This window comes from Octopus sinensis, linkage group LG1, assembly GCF_006345805.1.
Source record: "Octopus sinensis linkage group LG1, ASM634580v1, whole genome shotgun sequence".
NCBI lineage: Eukaryota > Metazoa > Mollusca > Cephalopoda > Octopoda > Octopodidae > Octopus > Octopus sinensis.
Window position 1 is genome coordinate 20,430,383 of NC_042997.1, and position 26,388 is coordinate 20,456,770.

Sequence of the window (26,388 nt, forward strand, 5' to 3'; positions counted from 1 at the left end):
ATGATGACATCTAAAGAAAGGCCTCTCAATTAATTGACATAGGCTGGAAAGGAGACACCTGTCTAGAAGTATACATGAGAAAAGATGGAAGGATGTGGTAAGGAAGTTGGGAATGAGTGTCCCTAGTTAATCTACCATGAGGGGAAAAAAGGATGTAGCCATTGGACAGTAGACCAACAAGACAAAAATGTAAGGAAATCAAAATTTTTAATCATATAAATCATGTATTTTTAACTTGATATATTTTTGTGTAAAAAAAAAATGAACTGAAAAAACTCACTGAGTATTTCTTTATTAATATTTTGTATTGTCCTTCTATATTAGATCTTATGATCATAATGAAGAAATCTCTCAATTAATTGACATGAAATACCCATAAAACACAATCCAGCCTCTGACTTGCAATCATGTTCCCACATTTCTTTACCTCTAAGGTAGCTTCTCCTCCTTAAGGGTAACTGGCCTCATGTCATCTCCACTCAGACACTTCTAGTTTCTTTCTCTTCTGTTCATTACCAGTACTGTGTCCAATGCCAGCACCACACATTGACCATTAATTACAAATTTTCCCCCTCTAGAATTCCTACCTATGCTGCACATGCTTTTCCAACAACTAATGATTCGCAACATTTCAAGTGGAATATCTATTTCTTTACTACCCACAAGGGGCTAAACAAAGAGAGGACAAACAAGGACAGACAAACAGATTAAAGCGATTACATCGACCCCAGTGCATAATTGGTACTTAATTTATCAACCCCGAAAGGATGAAAGGCAAAATCGACTTGGCGGAATTTGAACTCAGAACGTAATGGCAGACGAAATACAGCTACGCATTTCGCCTGGCATGTTAACGTTTCTGCTAGCTTGCCGCCTTATTCAAGTGGAATATCATTAACATCTCTCTCACTAGTCTCAGAAATTCTTGTCAATGTGATGGGCACAGCCACCTCCTTCAGACCAAACTAGTCGAAAAATGGGAGTCAGCAAAGCATGCAAATAAATGTATGAAATGATAGGTTAAGTATTAGTGAGTGGTATATGTAAGGCATCATAATATGTGGGGTGTGTGCAAATAGGAGGTAAAGTGTGTGTATGGATAGAAAAAGTGATGTGTGTGTGTGTGCGTGTATGTGTGAGTGTATGCGCATGCATGCATATAATAATGACAAACAGATAGACAAACAGACAGAGCAAAAGGGGAGTTAAATGATTGAACAAGATTTTGTACGATTATCTGTGTACACAGTGAGCAAGGCATGATATTAGTGGGTAATGTGAGCAAGATGTTATAGCGAAGGGTATGGGCATATGGTAGACAGTTGGGGCAATGCATTTGAGAGCATGTGTAGAGAAGGCAAGTGGTGTGTGTGTGTGTGTGGTGTGTGTGTGTGGTAGGAAAAATAATAAAACTTGGGTCTTTCAACAAAAAGCAAATCAGTTATTTTCTACAGCAATGGTATTCTGTTTAAGTGGAAGATGAATGGTTGTACTACACAATGTTAGGAAACAAGTATATCATGGTGTTAAGTATAACTTGATAAAAGGATTTCTGGATTACTGTTTGAAGCATCACTTTATCTTCATTTGCTTTCCTCCAAAGCAACCACTTTTCTACTTTGTACTTTATTTTTACTTGTATTTTTACCTAGATATCAATTATTTATGTTTTGATTTTATGACATCTGAAAATATTTTTAGCTACCTTATACCCTCAGCTACCAAACTTCAATATCAACTAGCTTGTCATTTTGGTGGGCTGTGCAGGAGTTGTTTCCCTTGTCTGGTTGATTACATATTTGGCTAGCAGTATCGCCCGGCGTTGCTCGGGTTTGTTTCGACCCTTTAAAATTGGAATTTTTGAAAAGTAAAGATTTTGCATTATGTAGCTTGTTATTCTTTTTAAGTGAACATTTTTCTTGTTGAAATACACCGAAAAATGGTGACACAACAGTCAAAAGATCGTAAAAAATCGGGATTTTCATAGAAAAAAAGCACATTTTTTAGGTAAATAATTTTTCGTCTTAACATGGTCCGATTTGAATTTTTTCTTCTCGGAAGGAAAAGCAAGCCTTCCTCTATCATACTCTCAATTTTGGTCGACTTGTGCCGCAGGGTCTGGGAGGAGATAGTGTTAGTTGAAGGCTACCAAACCTGCCATACACAGACAACTTCAGTTTTATATAGAGAGAGATTTATCAATGTTAGAGGCTTTAGCTACTGCAAATTTGAATTGAACCTGTAAAATGTTGAGAGTATTTTTGTTCGTAAAATGTAAACTTAGAAATTATTATCAACTAGTGTCAATTTCAAAGATTTTTCTCCATTTTATTGGTGGAAATTCCTTCTGCTCTGTTCACAGAACAGAAGATAATCATAATCACATCCTTAAATACATATAAAATAAACATGAAACAGATATGCATTCACTGGCAATTACATACTCTACAGTCTCTGAGATCTCTTGATGCTTGAATTTTGGCAAAATCCTTAAATTTTACTGTAATCATAGATTTGTCGGAGGAGAAGATACTTGACAATCCTGAATGTTTCAGACAAAAGGAATTTACAAAGTACAGACACTTCAAAATTGAGTGGTTGATGATAGGAATATCATGAAGCTAGAAGATAAGTACACTAACATTTCAAGAGGAAGCTACAGCATGATCATTCCACATGCTAGAAATAGCAGCCAAATATCCTTCAAATTATATTTTAGCATCTTAAAAAAATTTAAGATATTAGATAAAGTTGTATAAAAAGATGTGATGGTCAAGGCTGGAGCATCCTTAATTATAAGTTTATCTGATTAGAGCTGTACTGTATCTAATCAATAACTACAACATTAACAACAAACACATTTTATGAATATGTTGTATTTATTAGATTGTCTAGCGCTACCTGTATGAAATATGTTTGTTTAATTGATCAAGAAAAAGGAAGCATATTTTTATAACAATTTTTTAACAATTACATATATACCAAAACATTTTATTTTTACTAGTATATGATTATATTACAATGCTACTCTCCACCCCAATCCCTTTTTTTGAACTACCACTTCCTTCTCTCCAACCTACTCTTATTTCTTTCATCTTCCCCATAACTGATATAATTGCTATTGAATATGGCCCTGTAGTGTTTGCTGTTCATTGGGTTACATATGTCCCCACCTCTAACCATCTTTCACTAACCTCATATTCTCACAAACTTACCTGATCCTCAGTCCCTATCTCATTTGTTCCTCTGCCTCCACCCACCTCATATTCACCATCCTGTATCTCAAGAGCATGCCTAACAGCAAGCTGGCAGAATCGTTAGCACACTGGGTGAAATGGTTAGGGGTATTTCGTCTGCCATTACGTTCTGAGTTCAAATTCCGCCAAGGTTATACTTGCCTTTCATCCTTTCGGGGTCAATAAATTAAGTACCAGTTACGCACTGGGGTCGATTTAATCAACTTAAACCCTCTATGTTTAGCCCCTTGTGGGCAATAAAGAAATAAGAGCATGCCTAACATGTCACCACCACCATCCTCTTCTCAGTATTTCTAGCTGGCACAGCCATATATCTCCTCTACTGCAAGACACCTGTTCCTATCCCTCTATCATACTCTTACCTTTCAACATTTGGCATTAACCACCTCCCTTAATACTAATCCTTTCCTCTTTAATCAAGGGATCTTGCCTCCCAAACTACTTGGTGACCTCACTAGTGGTGGTATCACAAAAAATGCATCAAGTACACTCTGCAAAGTGGCTGGCATTAGAAAGGGCATCTATTTGTAGAAACCCTTCCAAAACAGACATTGGAGCCCAACACAGTCCTTTGATCTGTCAGATCCTATCAAACTGTTCAACTCATACCAGTATGAAATACAAGTGTTAAATGATGACAATGATGATGAGGATGCTGAAATATGAGGAAGATGTGAACTTTATAATTCAGTCAATATGTATTGTCCTTTATGTAGGAGCATGTGTAATACGAAAGCATGGTTGATTGGCATTTTAGCTTAGCAGGTGTAAAATTCAAGAGCAATTCAAGCGCATGGGAAGGGAGCACAATTTGTTTATTAAGTAAGTGTTGATGGAGACGACACAAATACTCTTCAGCAGGATTTTCTTTTTAGTTGTTTCCTGAGTCAAAGTATCTGTTTCTATTCTTTTTTTATTGGTGATTAAAACCTGAAAGCTATGCTCAGGTAAATTTTCTGTTGCACAAACAAAGTAATGAAATCAATAGATCAATGGGATTTATTGAATGGAAAGCATTAAATTTGTACCTATGTTATTTAAATTTTGCAGCATTTTTTTTTTTTTTGTATGAACATTTTTATCAATAAAATAGTGAATTCCCTTAAAAATGATAATGGAGTGGCAGGATATTGAAGCATCCATCTCATATACATGAGCTTGGCACTTGATATAAATAAACCACTCCATGGCTTATTTATATCATCTATATTAACATATGACCATTTAGATGGGAACAACATGATCTTGTGTGTTGTAAGATATTAAAAAGATTCTGATGGAAAGAGTAAAGAGCATCTGGTTGTAAAACACTGCCTCAGAAAAACTGTCCAACGAATTCCAATATGTAAACCACTGCTGATGATAATGGTATGTCTGTTACGCATAGCCTAAAAGTCTATGAATGAGACTGAGCAATAAGGAATTCTCTTCATTGTTATTTCATTAGTTAAATTTAGTATGTCTTGTCCTGACTAACTATTTTGGTAACAACAGTTTTACTATAACAGGAGAAATTATCCTGGTTTCACCATGTTGCTATCTCTAACCACCAAAATCATCAATAGCTGTATAGCAAACCAATGTGCATCTTTTGTGCCCTTTAATAATTCAATTTCCACTGCAGTTACCTTGATAAACATCTTAGGAAATCTAAATTCTTTTATTTAGTAACAAATAATGGTATCTCAGGCCAATCCATCCTGTTTGAGCCTAATACAACTTATTTGTATTCTATGCAGTAATTTTCCAACATTAAAAGATTCCTCAATCATGTCTACGTTAAGGTCAATCATAATCAGACAGTGTTTGATAGCCAATCAATGAAAATAAGAGGAAAAGCAATAATAAAAATTGTGTTTCGTGTAGAAAATACCTTCCTCTTTTCAAACCAAATGTTTTAATGAATGCCAATATCTAATGGATGCCTATTTCTTGTGACAATAATCGAAATTTCAAGATAAAATCAATATACAGCTAAAATAAATAAATAAATAGATTTGATTGATTAAATTTAGTGACCAATGAGATAATGTGGGCTGATTGCTAAAGATATTGGTTCAGGATTTAATTTAGCTATCAAATAAGACAAACAAGAAATGATAACAGTGAACTTTTAAATATTGAACACTGTACTCATCAGTAAAATGAAATGAATTGCAGAGGCAAGGAATATTTTTTACACTTGTTTTTTTTTTTTTGTAGCAAAAAAAAAAAAGAAAAAAAAGCTTAATACATTATTGCAGATAGTAGTTGCAATAAATTCAATTAATTCATCGAAAAATGTCAGTTGTGGTTTTCAAACTGTTCTTATCCGCACAATCATAGCAAAAGCTCTATTTTGTCCTACACATACACAATACACAAACTCGTCTAAATTGTAAAATATTTACATTAACCATTTGGGAGCTACTATTATTGATTTTTTTTCTTTTTTTTTTGTATGTGAAATGGCAGCATCCTGAAATTGAGTATTGAATATGTATCAGTCATTAAAGTGACAGTAAAAGAAATCATGTTTGTATGTATGTGTTGTCTATATGTAAATAGACACGAGCTCAGAGACATATATGTTTATATATTTGTTATATATTTCTATGTGTCTTCTTACACACCACTCTGGTTCTGTAAACAACACACCCGTAGGGAAAACCTCCACATTTGTTGCCAGCTTTGCTTTCAAATCTACACTGCATGCACTCAATAAAATTCTCTCTTTTGAACTTCACAAATATTTACACACAATAGCCAAGGGTTAAAACTTCAGTAGTGCCTCTACCCACAAAAGGTAAATGAACCTGTCAGCTACAAACTTATTGCTATCACTTCCAATATTTCAAAGGTGATAAAATCTGTTGTATATAAACTATACATACATTTACATATACATATACATACATACATACATACATACATACATACATACATACATACATACATACATACATACATACATGCATGTATACATACATATATACATGCATACATACACATACCAACACATGCAGACTCACACGCACACATGTATGTATGTATGTGTGTATATATATATATATATATATATATATATTTGTGTGAATGTGTGTGTGTGTGTGTGCATCAATGTTTGATATCCCATGGCTATACATGATCGAAATGATGATATGTTGTTTACTTTCATTGTTGACATTACGACCAGTGAGTCTATGCTTTTGGAAACCTGTAGAATCAAAAACTTCTTTACTTGCAAAACAGATAAACTCTAGTGGCAGGAAGAGTGACTAGCTGTAAAAATCATCTCTCAAAATATGTCCTTCATCTAGTGCAGAAAAATGGGTGATTTGAGAAAGGAATATCATAATGTACAGTAATTTAGTGTTCACTGAGGAAAGTAGGTGTAGACAAATAGCTTGGGAGGACTGTTCAAGCTTATACAAACATGTTGCATGTAAAGTGAGTTGACAATAATTTAAGTTAATATAATTAAATCCTTTTAAATTAATTAAATTAAAAATAAATAAAGAATACGAGCATTATTACCAAATGACTGGCAAAGATCTTGCATGTTACTTATATTTCTGAGCACCATTAATGAAGACCCTGTCTTTGGGAATATCATCAACTTCTAGGAATTTAGCTCCTGCCAAAAATTTGCTTTATGAGACCAGAAATCACAATGTTAGAAACATCAAGTCCTATCACTGTTCCCTTGCTAGAAATAATTATTATCTGAATCTAATTAAATTTATTTACAGAATCTGAAGACATGATTCCAAAAAGAGGAGTCTAAGAAGAATATGCAAATGGTTAGAAGAGTCAGTACTTTAAATATCCAAAGAAACTGTTAACACATAAAAAATGTCTACATCTCTTTCCTTCAGAGCAAACTATTATAGAAAAATATGTCTAAACTGAAGAAATATTCTGTCACATTCTGGCTGTTTATGACATCTGAATCTTGAACATACTGCTTTGCAATTCAAAATATTTCACACTTACAGTTCTTATCATGTAAAGCAATACCATTAGATGTTACTAAAGTTTCTATATCTAGTTTCTCATCCATCGAAGTAAATTTGACATTGGCCTTTTCCATTCAACCTTCAGATATAATTCCCTTGTTCTTGCTGTCTTTCACAGCTACAGACATTTCCATTATATATTATTCACCATCAAATCATCAAACACCTTGAAGAGCCTTAACAGTAGATTCAAGCTTATCTCTTATATATATATATCTTGCAATCATACATAGGTAAAAGTTTGTGAGAGCATCCTGAGCAGATATATTGTAGTATCATTTCAAACATACTAGCAGAGAAATATCTTTTGAGTAGAATACCTTCTTCACAATTGTTTAAGGAATTTCTTCTCCTTTTCACTTTTCTTTAAACAAATCTAGTTACAACTGATTTATATTGAGGAACACATTTCTCTTCTGGGATTTAAGTTTGTGTTTTCAACTCTCCATTTGTCTGACTTTGTCATCAGAGCTAACTAATGTGACTCACAGATTAATTTGATTGGTATCTAGCCAGCTGCTTGATTAACTGGGTGAAGCTTATTTTGAAGATAATAACATCTACGTCAGAAATTTAGCAAAATTAACACTCCCTTCATGTATTATGTCATAATCATAGCTTACAATCATGTGGAAGTAGTTGTACTGATCAGTAGGACATCGAAGTCTCGTGCTACATATATATTTATTTCATTAACCGTTAAAATATTCTTCAAAACATTTTACAGAATAAGTGCTTCTATGAGATGTTAAATTTAATTGTATAAGATTAAAAACAAAACATTACAAGTATTCATAAACAATAACCTGGCTGGGTATTTGAGCTCAGAACAGGACCTAATGGACCAAGTTATAATTCACTCCATGTTGAAGGGAAAAATAACAAGAATTGTTTGTCTATTCAGTCTTTGAAAGAGCTTATATTACGTCCTCTGAATCATATCATCAAGAAGCTTATTCCATTTGTAAATAGCAAATTGCAGAAAGTCTTTGAATGAGTTATTGCTTTGATTCAAATGAGTTTCAGTGAATTACATCTATGGTCAAACAATCCCATCTTTTTTTTAAGATTTGTCCTTTTCCTTTTTAAGACAGTAGTATGTGATATGAGACAGTGGCAAGTGATATTTCTTGCAGGTTAAGCCACCATGTAGAAGTTCTCACATAGGCTCACTAATGTAAGCCTCAAGCATTAAGGGGTTTTTATAATTATGAGAGATGATAGTTACATTCTGCAATGACAGCATGGCTCTGTTGGAGCAAACTGTTTTCAGCAATATTTTGAGTATCTGAAGCTTCATAGCAACTTCTACTCTATCAACATCAATGACTTGTTAGGTTTTTCTACATTGACTTAATTTAGTTAGATAAACTATGTATTACATCCAGTAATGCACTGTTCACCTAATTCTACTTTATCCATCATCATCATCATTGTCATTGTTATCACAATCACCCTAATCATAATTTTTTCCTGTTTGCATGGGATTGAATGGAGTATTTGAGACAGATTTTATATGACCAGCTGCCCCTTCTAAACCCCTTCTCCTCACCCCAAGAGAATTAGGAAAAGGAAAATAATCTGGTATAACCCCCCATTTAACCCACAAGTTTCTACAAACGTAGCCAAGGGCTTCCTGTCATTACTAAAAAAAACCTTTCCCTAGAGGCCATAAGTATTACAAACTCTTCAACCCCTATAATGTCAAGGTAAGCTACTCCTGCTTAGACAATATCGCATCTAACATTGCATTCAACAGACATAAAGACACACTCACCCAGCCCCAAACCCAACCTGCGACAGCTGACACCCTACCAGCTGCCCTCTAGGAGGATCCTGCTACTCGAGAGCTGTAGTATACAGAACCACCCTTACATCATCCAATGGCATGACTAGGACCTACACAGTCATGACAGCTAATGACTTCAAGGGAAGATATTTCCAGCACTTGCATTCATTTATATTCAGGGACAGAGAGAACTCCACTTCCCTGTCGAGCTTTCTCTGGAGACTTTGGGACCTCCAAGATGAAAGACCCAGCATCAAGTGAACTATTATCGACAGGGTGCCACTGTATTCACCTAGCACCCCTAATTGCTAGCTGTGGCTCCACAAAAACTGCATATCATCTACCAACCCACAGTATCCATCAACAAGAAATATGAGGTATTGTATTGCTGTCACCAGAGATACACACTTCTAGTAAATTTCAAGCCACTGGCTGCTCACAACCCAGATATACCTTCTTAGTATCAGTCATCCCAAGCATTGCATGCACCAAGGTCACCATTATAAACAACCCCCATGAACAGCACTGCAAATCACTAATCCCCTACGCTTTTCGATGCCTGTCTACCCACATACTCACACCTCTTGTGCATGACCATATGAGTATATGTGTGTGCAAGTATGTACATGAGTGGGCATATGCATCTGCTCACTATATGCAGGTGTACAGATGTGTGTGCACAGGTATTGATGTGCACCCACATGCATGCATGTATGTACACGTGTGTGCTTGTGTGTGTACATGTGTGTGCTTGTGTTTGTGCGTGCATCTACAGTTCTGTGTGTAGTTCCTGGTATTAAGGATCCTGTGAAAGGCTTGGTTGGAGGACCAACCTTCTCTGTTCTTTTATATGGTTTAGAAAAACTGGAGGACCACTGCAATAAGTGTATCAATCTAAGAGGAAAATATGTTCAATAAAATCATAATTAACTGATCCTTCTGTATTTTTTTTTACTGAAAGCAAGGGACTTTCCAGTTATATTCATGAGTCTATTTCTCTTTGTTGGCACTGTAGAAACAGTGGCAATATTGTTTATGTCTATGTACTAAACTTTTGGGAGTTTAACAGTTCAGCCAAAGTCATGGAATAAAGTACCCTATTTGTAAACAATTAAGGGTTGGCATAAGGAAAGTCATCTTATCATAGGGTATTACCCCAAGAAGACTTCTTCAACCCATGCCAGAATGGAACAGTGGATTCTACCAAGGTCGATTTTGCCCTTCAATCTTTCGGCGTCAATAAATTAAGTACTAGTTGCGTACTGGGGTCGATCTAATCGACTGGCCCACTCTACAAAAAATTCCAGGCCTTGTGCCTAAAGTTGAAAAGAATGGAACAGTGGTTATAATAATAATGATGATAACATTCATTTTACTGTCTTTGCTTTGACTGCACAAGGTTTTAATGAGATTAGTGATTTCACAAACTGCTCAGTCATATTTTGCATAAGTTGGAGATAGCCTCTTAGAAGAAAGAGATAGCCTCTTTAGAAGAAAGTGATTGACTGTTTTGGAAGAAGTGTAATTAGTTAATTAATTTTTTTTGTCGTTGAGTAAAATATATTGTTGCTTTTATTTATTTTGCATTATTACTAGATGATGTTTTCAGTAATACCAGAGACAAATGGTGTTTAGATGGTGCGTTAATAATGAATTATACAGTTAATGATGGATGCACAGTTAGTAATGAAATTGAAATTCAGAGTAAATGATGTTGTGGGTGGACAAGAAACATATATGCCTCTGTGTGTGTGTGTGTTTGTGCACGTATGTGCATGCACATACTCACACTCACATGTCATCATCATCATCAGCGTCATCATATAACAACTATGTACCATGCAATCAGGGATTCGACAGTTTGACAAGATCTGATGGTCCTGAAGACTGCATTGTGATCCAATGTTTGCTTTGGCATGGTTTCTATAGATGGATGCCCTTCTTAATGCCAACCTACACTGTCATAAAAATATTACCTATTCTGTAGTGCTTATCACTGGATATACTATTTTGTAGGGGTGAATACCAGATGCAATAGATGCTACACTTAATAACATATTGGGAATTAAAATGAATTTGGGTGCCTGAGGATATAGCATGATCAAATATATGATAATGAATGCTAACTAGAAATAGAAGTATTCAATATGGAATATATTTTGCTTATAGTTTACTCTTATTCCATAATATTTAAATAAGCATCTCCTGTTCTTTTTATAAATTATATATAGTTACTGTCACATAGCAAAGTAATATTTTTTGTCAATTTTCAGTCAGTAAGCCCAACCCATATATCAACATTTTAATTTACTAAGAAATATTTATATCTATGACTCTCTTAGTAAACTTGGCTTACTGATGTGTATATTATTATTATTATTATTATTATTTTTTTTTTTTTCTTCTTTCAAATTTGCTTCCATTTCTTGCCGAGTGTCTTCCCGACTCCTAGGGCAATATTATTATTATTATTATTATTATTATTATTATTATTATTATTATTATTATTATTATTATTATTATTATTATTACTGCTGGGCTCCAACCCAGGCCACAGCAACCAGGTCTACCTACCAATCTTCTCGGTTCAACATCACTGCCTTGAGGTCTTGGATATATTCCTGGCCAATGTCTGCAATCAAGTAGTCAGTGTAAGTATGACAAAATTTTCCTCTTCTTACATCACCATGAGTGGGTTCCATAAGGCTAATGTAGATGCTTCCAGCTCAGGGTGGCACATGCAGTGACTAGATAGGTGCAGTCACCTTTGCCTGATCTTCTCCCTAACTTTTAGTGGGTCTCCATAAAGGTATTCGTTTGTCATATGTTGTTGCAGTGAACAGCTTGATTTTGATTTGACTGAGGTATCTATTTCCTAAAACATATTAAAGTTCTTATTTAGTGCCATAACTAACTGATCTCTTGTTTTAACTTCCATATGGTTTATATTAAAGGTACATCACCCCAAGCCAATTAACTTCAATGTAGAATATTACATGCATAATTTACATCTACACCCAGTTTCTCTTTTGTCCTTTAAATTATATGGTGTCCCATCAACAAAAAACAAAAAAAGAAAAAGTCATTTAAAGAGAATCATTGATTGAACTGAAATTAAAAGTGTAGTGTAGAATCAGCAAATTTCACAACTTTCAAGTATTTACCAGACTTTTCTATTTTTTAATATTTTGCTAAATTTTGCATTACTATTTTCTTACAGAACTTCATAAATTGATTCGTTTAGATGAAGGATGAAATTTTTGTGTTTCTTTTTGATTGGTTGAAATAGAATATGTACTTTAGTCACATACTGTTAAAATTGTTTTCTCTATGTGTAAAAAAGGATAAAAAGAAAAGGCGGCTGATGACTACTTTCGCTATAACTTTAGAAATGTCAGACCCTGTTATCTCATGAATATTTCATTTCTCTAACATTACAAGAAATCAACATTGGCTAATCTGTAAAGAAAATATTGATTTACTTCAGAATTTCATATTATTAGCAATGTTATTATTTTTTTTTATATTTGAAAACTAAAAAGGATAGACTTTAAAAGCTATGCACATTTTTCCTTATTGATGATACGATTATTTCTTTAACTGGGAATTTTATGTAAAATGTTGCCATATATGTTAGGTAACAGCATAAACAAAGAAAATCCATGTAAAATTTAAAAAGCATGACACATTGCTCAGTCTTTAAGTTGATTCTCTATAACACCTATTTCTTCTGGCAATCATAATTTATACAAACATCTGCAGATTTTTACTTCAGGAAATATGATTCAATTATTGAGCATCGTGTTCTCAAGATAGTTGCTTCTTTACAATTTCAAAGTTATGTTGTTCAGTCACCAGCTAATTCAAAACTATTTGATGCCAAAATGTTTATTTGCACACACACACACATATTTATGATTGATTATTTATGTGCATGTATAATACTGAATAGGTGTTTGTTTGTAGGCTAACTGGCTTAATAAGTATGTATTTATATGCATTGCGCATAGGGCAATGTTACATTGTGCTAAATAAGAAGAAACCTTTATGATTATTTGTTGCTGAACCTATAACTTATACCGATTGAACTGTAGTATGCTGGAGAATGTGGGAGAACCAGAGATAGGTTCGCTGTCTGCTTCATTTCTCTTCTCACAATTATCTTTTATTCATTTGAATGCCTGTATATCCATTCAACATGTATGTATACTCACTCACACACATGGAAACACACACGTGTACAAACACATTTTATGTGTGTGCACACACATACATGTGTGTGTGTGTTCTTAGCAAAATTCTTGTATTATTAAGAAATTAATTAGTATACATATTTATGTATGTGAGTTTGTGCAAACATTTCCTAGAGGAATTGTAATTCTTCAATGAAAATAAAGCAATACACTGTAGAAAGATCATGCAAAAAATATTTTATCAACTCCTATGTGATATCAGAAATTTCAAACTTTCTAACTGCTAGTCATGTCCCAAGTTTCAATTGAATAATGCCAAACTTATTTTGTTGTCTATCTATCACTTATCATGGAAATAACATGGCTAGTAAAATTAGTTTGTGCATCTAAGGAGGTTCTAGTTGTATTAATATGACTCCATTTTGGTCAAGAAGTACAAAATATGATTGTAAAACCTGAATAGAATTTATACTGAAGGCAACAAGAAAAAATTGCAAGGGAGTATTAGTATTAGATATTAGATTTGTGGCAAAGAAATAATTCGGTAAGCTTAAAGAATGGGAAATATTCAATGAAATATTCATTGTGAAGCTGAGTGAATGGCACACCAAATTACTTCCAAATAAGCTTGAGGTAGTAAAAAAAGAAAACAGATATGAAACAGATGTAAGTTATAGAGATTAGATGTGAGAAAGCTGAATAATTTTGTAAAATATAGCACGTACAAAAAGTATGAGAGCTTGGGAAATAAATTATATAACTTGATAGTAATAACATATTAAGAATAGAATTGGGATTAATTAATGTTGGTCTGGAATGGATAGTATATATTTTGCCATTTTTAAAAATTCATCTTTTTTTATGAAAAGTAAGAAAGTTTTTATGTGAATATATACATACATACATACATACATACATATAAATATATATATATATATATATATATATATATATATATATATATATAACAAAAGAAACTTCTTCCACAAAGTTAATGACATTCTGATAAAGAATTTATAACTTATTTTAAAATAATATTGTTGTATTTTGTGATGTTCATTTTTTTTTTGGGGGGGGGGGTGCTAAATAAATACACACACTATATATTTATTACTGTTTTAATTCTAACTTATGTCCATTGTCCAAAAATCTTTTGTTACACATCTGTAACCCCTTCAGTGACACTTTCCGTCTTCTTGTGTACCCTTGCTCCACTTATTCCATTTTCACTTTGGCAAATAAATAAATAAAATAAATAAATAAATAAATAAAATAAATAAATAAATGACCTTCCCAAAATAAAATAATATCTGTTTCAACACATGGTTTCTCATCAGGAATCTGGCAACACAAATTCATAAATGTTTAGAATAAGTCCTGGGATTGATTTGTTTGACTAAAGGCGGTGCTCCAGTATGACCAAGGTCAAGTGACTGAAGCAAGTAAAAGAGTAAAAAAGAAAAAATATATTTCTTATTTCGCTTTTAGATTTAGTTTGCAAGATTCTTTATGTGAGTTTGTGTGTTGAAACATATTCTGTTGTGTCTGGGGAGAGTCATTCTCTTTTAGTGTCTTATAATTTAACACACTCACTGGTAAAATTTCCCCTTATTTCTTTTTTATTTTTCTAAAATTTTCATTATGTCTTGCAACCTTTTCAATAGTTTTGACTCTGTCCTTTATTCACACTGCGTTCCTTTTAGTTTGTTTGTGTGCATGTGCATGGGTTAGTGTGTGTGTGCCTACACATGCATGTATGTATGTATGCATCTATGTGTGCATATGTATATATGTATATATGTGTGTATATTTGTATGTATGTATTCTGCATATTCATGTATTTGCACATCCATGTTTGTTTGTTTTTATGTATATATATATGTAACTATGTGTGTGTGTGTGTTTGTATATGTGTGTGTGTACCTTTGTCTCCTTGTGTGTGCATGTCTAAGTGTGTGTGGGTGTGTGTGTGTTTTGCAACTATGTACCGCGTTTGAATGAATAGATGTGCATCTTCATATGTGCGGACCTGTATCTCCATATGTGTCCTTGTGTGAAGTAAAGTGTGTGTGTGTGTATATATATATATATGCTCATGTGTTTCAGTCTTCATTTACCTATGTGTACTTAAATACATGTTCGGATGGTGCTTTTTACATGCCACTGGCATGGGGCAGCAAGTGTGTGTGTGTGCGTGTGTGTTTGTATCTTTGTGCTTATGTTTGTTCCCCCACCAGCACTTGACAACCAGTGTCGGAGTGTTTACATCCCCATAACTTAGCAATTTAGCATAAGTGATTGACGAAATATATACCACACCTAAAAAATTAAATACTAGAGTTGATTTATTTATCTAAAAATTCAAGGTGGTGTCCAAGCATGGCGGCAGAGTAATGACTAAAACAAATAAAAAATAAAAGACAAAGATATATATATATATATATATTTCTTTACTACCCACAAGGGGCTAAACATAGAGGGGACAAACAAGGACAGACAAAGGGATTAAGTCGATTACATCGACCCCAGTGTGAAACTGGTACTTAATTTATCGACCCCGAAAGGATGAAAGGCAAAGTCGACCTCGGCGGAATTTGAACTCAGAACATAACGGCAGACGAAATACGGCTACGCATTTCGCCCGGTGTGCTAACGTGTCTGCCAGCTAGCTGCCTTTTGTTATATATATATATATATATATATATATATATATATATATATATATATATATATATATATATATATATATATATATATATATATATATATATATATATATATACGTATATATATATTATATATATACATATATATATATATATATATAATATATATATATATATATATATATATCATACACATACACACATATAAATATATATATATATATATATATACACAGACATAAAATCATCATTTGGATGTCTAGTTTTCTATGTTTGCATGCATGGGTCAGAAGGGAGTACATTGAGAGCAATGGTTTTTATGGTCATGTACCTTTTTTGTAACCAACCCCATTTACTTCAAAGTAAGTTAACAATCTATCAGTTTTATTGAACAACAAACACGTTGGACATATTTCAGTTGTTTTCAAAAGCATAGAGCAATTAGTCAGAGAGGAATGTCAGATCAGCATTGATTTGTCCAGTCAGACACATGTGAAATATCAATATTCATGCATATTTGGACACACACACACACACACACACACACACACATAAATATGAGTTTAGAGCAGTGGTTCCCAACCAGGGGTCAACAGACCTCTGGTGGTCTGAAAAGGTAGTACTGGCAGTCTGTGAACTAAATTCCAAAATTTCATATATATATATATATGACTGGACTGGTGCAGCTTTCGGGCTCCCCAGACACCAGTTGAACCGTCCAACCCATGCTAGCATGGAAAGCGGACGTTAAATGATGATGATGATGATGATGATGATACATGCATAAAGATAAGCATATTAAAAGGGGTCTGTGGAAAAACTCATTTAAATAAAAAGGTTGGGAACTACTGTTGGGAACCACTGAGTAAAGGTTGGAAACCATAGGTTTAGAAGGGTATGTTATGGACAATTAGAAGGTTCGGCAATATCAGAGGAAGGTTAACAGGGAAAACAGCTTTTGTGTGGTGAATATGCACAGGTGCGATAAACACTGAAAATGTACAGAAAATAAACTCCATCAACTGCCAATGGGGTATGCTAGAGGTAGTAGATAGCTTCTGTTACCTAGGTGACCAATTTAGTAGTGGAGGTGGATGCTCCGAGAGCATAGCTGTGAGAAAAAGAATAATATGGGAAAAGTTCAGAGAGCTCCTACCTCTGCTGGCAACAAAGGGCCTCTCTTAGAGTGAAAAGGCCTCTCTTAGAGTGAAAGGCAGATTGTATGATGCCTGTGTGTAAACAGCTATGCTACACAGCAGTGAAACATAGGCTATGACAGCTGAGGACATGTATAGGCTAGAAAGAAATTAAGCTAGTACACTTCGCTGGAAGAGCAACATCAGTGCAGTGTATGACAGAGTATAAGCATCTTGAGAGAAAAGTTGAGCATAAGAGATATCAGATGTGGTGGTGAAAGAGAGACAACTGCGCTGGTATAATCATGTGATGCATATGGATGAGGACAGTTGTGTAAAGAAGTGCCAATCTCTAATTGTGGAGGGAACCTGCGGTAGAGGTAGACATGGGACAAGATCATGAAGCATGATTTTCCAACTTTGAGCCTCACAGAGTCAATGACAAGTAACCAAGACCTTTGGCAATATGCTGTGCTTGAGAAGAACCATCAAGTTAAGTGAAATCGTAGTAATAGCCGATGCTGGTAGTACATAACTGGTACCCATGCTGGTGACACATAAAAACTATCTTTCAAATGCTGGGCCCCATGGAGGCAAAATGGCTGATGCTGGTGTCACATGAAAAGCTTGTTTTGAGTACTGGGCCATATGGAAGCAATGACAAATGACTGAAACCGTTAGCATCATGTCATGCTTAAGAAGAAGACCCACAAAGCCAAGTAATATTGCAGTCATGGCAGATACTGGTATCATGTAAGTGGCAACCATGCCAGTGGCACGTAAACTCACCCATTATGCTCTCAGAGTGGTTGGCATTAGGAAGGGCATCCAGCCATAGAAATTATGCTACATCAGGCTGGAGTCTCGTGCAGCCCTCCAGCTGGCCAGCCTCAGTCAAACTTTGCAAACCATGTCAGCATGGATAACAAATGTTAAATGATGATGATGATTGATGATGAAGTATGATAATTGACTGTGAATTGTCTTTCTAATTTCTGCCAACACACATCATCATTAGTTTTCTTGGACTTCTGATATATATACTATGCTGAACGAGTTAACTTTTTAATCCTTGACTACTAACTTATGTCCATGGGGATAAGCGCACTTCATTTTGATATGGACTGCTTTTCCTCTCACTTCGTAAAGCAGGGCACCTAAGTAAATACTGAATCTAGTTAACTTAAATGCTATAAATTTAGCATAGGGAAAATCTTCCGAGTTGTTTCTAAATTGAATCATATAATATTACTGACTTAATGTTATCCAAAAGAATTTTTTTTCCTTGTGGAACGAGTGTTACATTGCTGAAAAGGTAAGAGACATGTTGGAAGTGACACATTATTAAGTTGGTTTTTGTGTTTGTTCTTAATGCAAATAGTTTTCACAATACAATATATATTAGGTTCAAACACAATAATCTGGGATTCATCACAATGAAATAAGAATGGAACGCAATGAAGATTTAGTTTCATTGTTTAACTCACTATAGCTTCCTTAATAAACCCATTGTCCAACATAAGATAACTTCGAAAATAAGTTCATGACAGACAGAATTGTTATAGAAAGCCTTGTAAATAGAAATGACAGTGTTGAGTGATAGATAAGCAGCATATTTCAATGAAACACTGACACACTAATGACTCTTTATTCAAGTTACATTCGATCAGATTATAGGATTGTATGTAGGTAAAAAGAAAAATAACTTTAAGATGTGGTTATATCGCTAGAAAGAGAATTATACTAATCTACATAATTCTTACAGTAAGATAATAATGATTATGCTGGAAGTTTTATATTATTTGAAAAAGGGGTTTTTTACTCACTAAAGTAGACAAGGGTGATTTTTACAGCTATAAATAATGGGACAAAATTGGCCCCTTTTCAAAATAGGAAAAAAAGAGTAGAAGATGGTTAAAAAAAACCTACAGTTTGAGATATAGTGATTAGCAATTAACTGGGCATATGGCGTAGTGGTTAAGAGCATGAACTACTAACCTCAAGATTCCAAGTTCGATTCCAAGCAGTGACCTAAACAATAATATTAATAATAATAATAATGATAATAATAATAATAATAATGAGAATAATAACATCGAAAAATACCTTAGGAATGAGAACCCAGGTTAGAAATTTCCCCAAGACACCTGAAGAAGGCTGGAGAGCGTATCAACTGAAACGTTGTGTTAACAACAAACAAGAAAAAGTGCCACACCCTAGCAGTTGAGGGAACCTGTGGAAGAAGTAGACCCAGGAAGACCTGGGATGAAGTGGTGAAGCACAACCTTTGAAAATTAAGCCTCACCGAGACAATGACTAGTGACCAAGGCTTTTGGAAATATGCTGTGCTTGAGAAGACCCAGCAAGCCAAGTGAGACCATAACCTCATGACCTATGCCAGGGCTGTCCTTCATTGGACACTAAAATCTGCTTGCAAAGACCTGTTGAGGTAAGTGAAATTGAAATTGATATCAATTCGATGACTGGCATCCATACTAGTGGAATGCTAAGAGCACCATCTGAGCGTGATCTTTGTCAGAGCAGCTAACAGGCTTCTGTGCTAGTGGCATGTAAAAAGCACCATTTGAACGTGATCGTTACCGGCGTCGCCTTACTGGCATTTGTGCTGGTGGCATGTGAAAAAACATTCAAGCGAGGTCATTGCCAGTGCCGCTGAACTGGCTCCTGTGCAGGTGGCACGTAAAAAACACCATTTGAGCATGGCCGTTGCCAGTACTGCCTGACTGACCCTCGTGCCAGTGGCATGTAAAAGCACCCACTACACTCTCAGACTGGTTGACGTTAGGAAGGGCATCCGGCTGTAGAAACTCTGCCAGATCAGATTGGAGCCTGGTGCAGCCATCTAGTTTGCCAGTCCTCAGTCAAATCGTCCAACCCATGCTAGCATGGAAAGCGGATGTTAAATGATGAGGATGATGATGATGATGATGAAGATGAGGACAAATATCTGTTGAATGTAAATAATGTACATAATTCCTCATCTGTTAAATATAGAACTGTAACACAATATACTTCTTGACAATATTATAGACATCACTTACACATGTTTAATAGCACAAAACAATACCTATGAATGCTTAGAAAACTTTAGGCCTATCATTAGCTTCAGTACCCCAGTTATCATTTCTTAATTTTACAAGAATTTTCCCAGTTGCTTTGTATGTATTCTTCATTTGGGCTATTAATATATTTTATGTTGCGAGGGTGTTAGACCGATAGAATTGGTAAGGCAAAAGACAAAATGCATGGTGGTATTTAGCTGCATAACTTTATGTTTGGATTTCAAATACAGAGGAGATTAACATTGTCCTTCATTCTGCTGTAGTTTATAAAAGAAGCTGCAGTTGAATATTGAAGTTGATCTAATTGACTACGTCCATTCCCTACATTTGAAGCCTTGCATACAGAGGAGAAATTAAATAGATTATATTTTATCTGTAAAACAGATTATATTAAAAATAGATTATATTTTATCTGTTTTTCTTTTATGCTACTGATTTTTGCTTATGTTGTACAAGGATTCTATAATATTCTTGTGTAGTATATCTAATATTGGCCAGTTATGGCACTTATAACATAGAATACTTGTAATTCTGAACATTAAGTATTCTCTTCAAAGGTGTGCTTTCTCTTACAGATAATTTTATGTGTGAGTGAACAATCAATATTTGTATTAGGGTAAGCAAAATGTTTGCGTGTTTTGTGTAAAGTGTAGTGGCGTAAGTGTTGTCAAGATCTTTGAGTTCATAATAACTCTAAATTATAGTTGAATCTAAGTATTGTATTATTTCATAATAGCCTCTTGAAGTTGTATAATTATTTCATATCTTGGACAAATACATCTATATCTTCAGCATATCAGTAGCATATTGATGAAGTTGCATTCTACCAAATTAGAACTATATTTTGCATGCTACATAGGTAAAAGCTTGTGATGATAGTTCCAAATATTTACTGTTCAACACAACATTTATATATATATATATAAAGCTGAAGTTGTCTGTGTGTGGCAGGTTTGGTAACCTTCAACTAACACTATCTCCTCTGAGACCCTGCGACACAAGTTGACCAAAATTGAGAGTATGATAGAAAGCATGCTCTTCCTTCCGTAGAAGAAAAAATTCAAATTGGACCATGTTAACACCAAAAATTATTTACATCAAAAAGGTGCTTTTTTCTATGAAAATCCCTATTTTTTACGATCTTTTGATTGCTGTGTCGCCATTTTTCGGTGTATTTCAACCAGAAAAATGTTCACTTAAGCTACATAATGCAAAAGTTTTACTGTTAAAAAATTTCAATTCTAAAAGGTTGAAACAAACCCGAGCAACGCCAGGCGATACTGCTAGTATGTATAAAAAATAGAAAGTTAGGTTTGTGATTTCAATTCCTTTACACGTGTTTTTTCAGTTAAGGTTGCACAATATACTTTAGTGTAATTAGCCATTAGTAAGTGTATGCATGGATAATAACTATAGTTATTTATCTCCTGGTCATCCCTTATCTAAGAAACTTATGACCCTTATCATTAGTTACTCAGTTGTCCTTGACACCCTCACTTCCTCCTGCTAACAGGATCACACCATTCCATTGAGAGAATGCTCTGCTCTCCAATGTTTCAAGTGGTAGCTTTGTGCTTTTATGGATCTGAGGAGTCCACATATTGGGAAGTCCACATTTTGGTAAGTCTACCTCATGATTTAATGTCTGAGAAGTCTTGGTAAAATACCTGATCTGTTCTGTCATTGGTTGGTTTTCTTATTACATCGTCTCCACTTCTTATCAACTTTATATTCTTACTTCTGTCTCCACTTTCTTATCAACTTTATATTGTGGTATTGATATGATTTTGAAAACTTGCAGGCTCAAAACATTTTAGAAATATAGCAGTTATAATAAAGGTTGAACCTAGACTCTTCTAAATATCGCTATAATATCCAATATTGACAACTACTCTTGTACTGGCATCTGTAACCATTATATATTATGTTGCATTTTATGACTGCATTATAAAAAAATTCAAGAGGAACAGCTGTCATAAATCTTAAATACTATTTGTGTTTACTTTTCATATGCACACACACACACATACTCACACACATATATATTTGTTTGTGTGTGTGTGTGTGTGTGTGTGTCCTGTTGATAGTCAGTCATATGTGTCTGTTGTTGCCCTGTGGCAGGTAGCAGAAATGAGCTGGCAGAATTGTTAGCACACCGGGCGAAATGCTTAGCGGTATTTCATCTGACACTACATTCTGAGTTCAAATTCCGCCGAGATTGACTTTGCCTTTCATCCTTTCAGGGTCGATTAAATAAGTACCAGTTACACCCTGGGGGTCGATGTAATCGACTTAATCCCTTTGTCTGTCCTTGTTTGTCCCCTCTATGTTTAGTCCCTTGTGGGCAAAAAAGAAATAAGAAATGAGTGTTTGCCAAGCAAAAACAGTTTTTGATCCAACGTCCATGCACTGAGCCACTGCAGGATGGGCACTGGTGTGGGGATGAGCCAGTGAGCTGGGTTCATCACCACTGTGTGCTTCAGGGAGGGAGAGGCAGAAATATATGTGTATGTGTGTGTGTATATATATATATATATATATATATAAATTTTTATATATATGAAAACTACAACACGAGGATGGAAGATATCAGGCTTTAATTGTAGATCATATTTTTCAGCAACAACCATGTGTGGATTCCTCATGAAGTATTCCACCTCATGCTGTGCCCATACACAGCTGTTGCTGGAAAATATTCCATGGCTGCGTGGTAAGAAGCTTGTTTCTCAACTGCATGCTTCCAGCTTCGGTCCCATTGCATGGCAACTTTGGTAAGTGGCTTCTACTATAGCCTCAAAACAACCAAAGCCTTGTGAATGGATTTGGTAGGTAGACAGAGACTGAAAGAAGACAATCTTAAATATATATATATATATATATATATATATATCTTTTATTCAATTTGATATCAATAATTATTATTTGAGTATTTCCCCCATTTTGCTAAATAAATCGCTTATTTTTGCTATGAATCGCTCCCTCATATCTAGAGATGAAATCGACATAGTACTATTAGCTAGGAAAATTATTATAGAATTTGAAGGAAAATTATAGACTAGAGCAGATACCCCTAACAATTTTGATATACCCATGGGTTCTAGTGATTCGGCTGAGATAACAAATTTGGTAGGTGCATATCAATTAAAATGCATAAAAAAGGAAATCCCGGAATTACAAGGTGGTCTATATAGGGATGATGCTCTGTTTGTTATTCCTAGTAATAATAAATCTAGCATTGAACGGATTAGAAAGAAAATTAACAGGTTCTTTAAAGATTTTAACCTTAGCATAACTTATGAACCTGGCACTAAAGTAGTCAATTTCCTGGATATCACATTAGACCTTAACTCTAAGCTGCATTACCCATTTAGAAAGGAAGGTGAAATCACTAGATACGTAAATAAATTATCTAATCATCCCCCAAATATAATAAAATCTTTAGTTCGAAATATTTCCTTAAGAATTTCCAAATTGTCATCGAATAATGATATATTTAACTCTCACTCTAAGCATTATAACACAGCATTATCTAAAGCAGGATATAAACAAGAGATTACCTTTATTGACAAGGCGAGCTTACATATCCCTAATAATGGAGTGAACATTAACTACGTAAACAAAAACATAGATCACGCACGTAATAAAAATAAAAATAGATTTACGATAGCAACAAATCCAGCGTCCAAACCAAAACATAAAAATAAAAATATAGACCAGAGCATAGGTAATTTTGATAAAACTAATTTAGATAAATCTAAAAAGCATACAAATAATAGTAATAAGAATAATGATTATGGTGGGATCAATAATAATTCAACTAACCCTAACTCTAATTTTAGAAAATATAATAAAGAAGATATAATCTGGTTGAATATTCCTTTTAACTGTGCGATATTATCGAATATATACGGCAAATTCAAAGTAATACTAGAAAAACATTTTCCAGCCTCTCATAAGTATCATAGAATAATTTCTAAGAGAACGGTTAGGACTTCTTACTCAACCCTCCCAAATATGTCCACTACAATAGCTAGAATTAATAATAAAAACATTAAGTTAGCCAGGAATAATAAGACTAATTCCAGCATGAATACCAATAATAATTGTAATAATATTATCATAGATAAAAATAAAAATAAAAATAAAAATAATAGCAACAATAATAAGAATTATCAAAATAAGTGCAGCATCAACAGCAATGGAATAACTAATAATGATATTGATATTAATAGGAATAATAATAATGATAATAATATGAGCAATACAAATTGAAATAATATCGGAAATGAAGATAACAACGATATCTATAGCAGTAATAAGCATTCGGATATTAAAACAAACAATAATAATAGCAATACCAATAATGTTGATAATTATGATATGACTATGGTAGATCTAAATGATAGTATAATCGGATTGATAAATGGTAACACAACTTCAGATAACAATATTATCGATAATAACGATAATAATACTCATAATAATTTGAATAGCAGCAATATGAGAGATCTATCCTTAAATAATTCTAAATCAGAAAATTATCTCCCTAGTTGCAATTGCAGGATTAAGTCAAAATGCCCGGCATCTGGTCTGTGTGGGGCCCATAATGTAATCTATAAATGTACTATAACTACTGCGAATAGCAAATTCTTTTATCTGGGTTGTACTATAAAATTTAAACAAAGAATAAGCAATCATCTCTTCTCCTTTAAGTTACGTCATAAAGCTAGCTGTACCACATTTTCCAGTAAGATCTGGGAACTCAAAACTAATAATATTAAATATAACCTAAAATGGGAAATAGCTAGAAAGGCAATGCCTTATAAAAATAATAGGGTAGGTTGCCAACTCTGCTCCATGGAGACATCTGAAATTCTAAAACATAGAAAAAATAAAGACCTATTGAATAACCGTATAGAGTTAGGCCTGTCTTGCATTCATTCAAAAATCAAAACTCTCAAATATTTTAAATAGAAATCGTATAGAATAACCGTATTTAGCTAGGTCGGTCTGGCATTCACTTAAAAATCAAAACTCTAAAACATTTTAAATTGAAATCTGTTGGCTCTTCCACTGGTGTTCCTTCTTTCTAACTGTACCTTTTTAATTATAAAAATAAATAGTATTTGTACGATGCTAATTTAATTTAATTGTCTATATAGTCAATTTGATTAACCTAACTTCAATCATATAAATTTTGCTAATATTCCCCAATTCTAAATTTAATAAGTAATACTATTCCCTTAAAGATACAAGTAATTTCTCTATATACTTTGAAAAAGAAAAATTCTCCCACCATTTACTATTGAACTTAATTTGACCTATAGATGTTGACCAAAATTCTTTCTTACAATATATACATATGTTAAAATAGAAACAATAATAAATAAATAACCTTCTATTCTAGTGTTACCCTTAACTTTCTTACTGTATCTTCCTCTACTGATAGCCTTTTACCCCTTTAATGTCTTCCTTTGATCTCTCGGTATTCTTTACCATTAACACTGTGAGGGTCTCAGTTCCTGACAGGTGGTGGTCAAACTTAATATTCCTTTATAAATCTAAAATTCCTTCAACACTGACCTAGATTTTCTGTCACCACAGAAATAAACCAACCTTTGTCTATGGTGTATTTATGTCTTCTTACTCCTCTACTCCCTCCCTCCCATTATGTCCTTTATTTGGGCTTGCTACTACAACCAAATTCTGTTTACAACAACTTAGTTGTGAAATGAACCGGCGTGTGACCAGCAGCTTTCCTCATGTCTCCGGAAATTATACTTACATTTTAATGGATGGATTCACTTCTCTGGGAAGTTAATAATCTTTTTTAAAAACTTTTTATAAAACTGTGCATCATTAGAAAGCATTTTAAGTCTGCATATAATTTGACTGTAAATTTCATAGAACTCACTCCTAATACTTCATGAGGATAATCAAACTCTCTAGGATGTCTGGAAAACATATATGTGATTTAGCTGATCAATACTGGACATTTGTATTTGCTGCAATATTTGCAGCTTCAAATAAAATTGCTCTTAGTATGAAACAATTGTACTAAACTACGAATCCATTCTTGTTGCTTTTTTCTTGGTTATATATATATATATATATCATCATCATCATTTAAAGTCCGTTTTCCATGCCTGCATGGGTTGGACGGTAAGATATATATATATATATATATATATATATATTATATATATATATATATATATATGTTATAATGGTAGTATTTATATATATGTATATATAGATGCATGTGT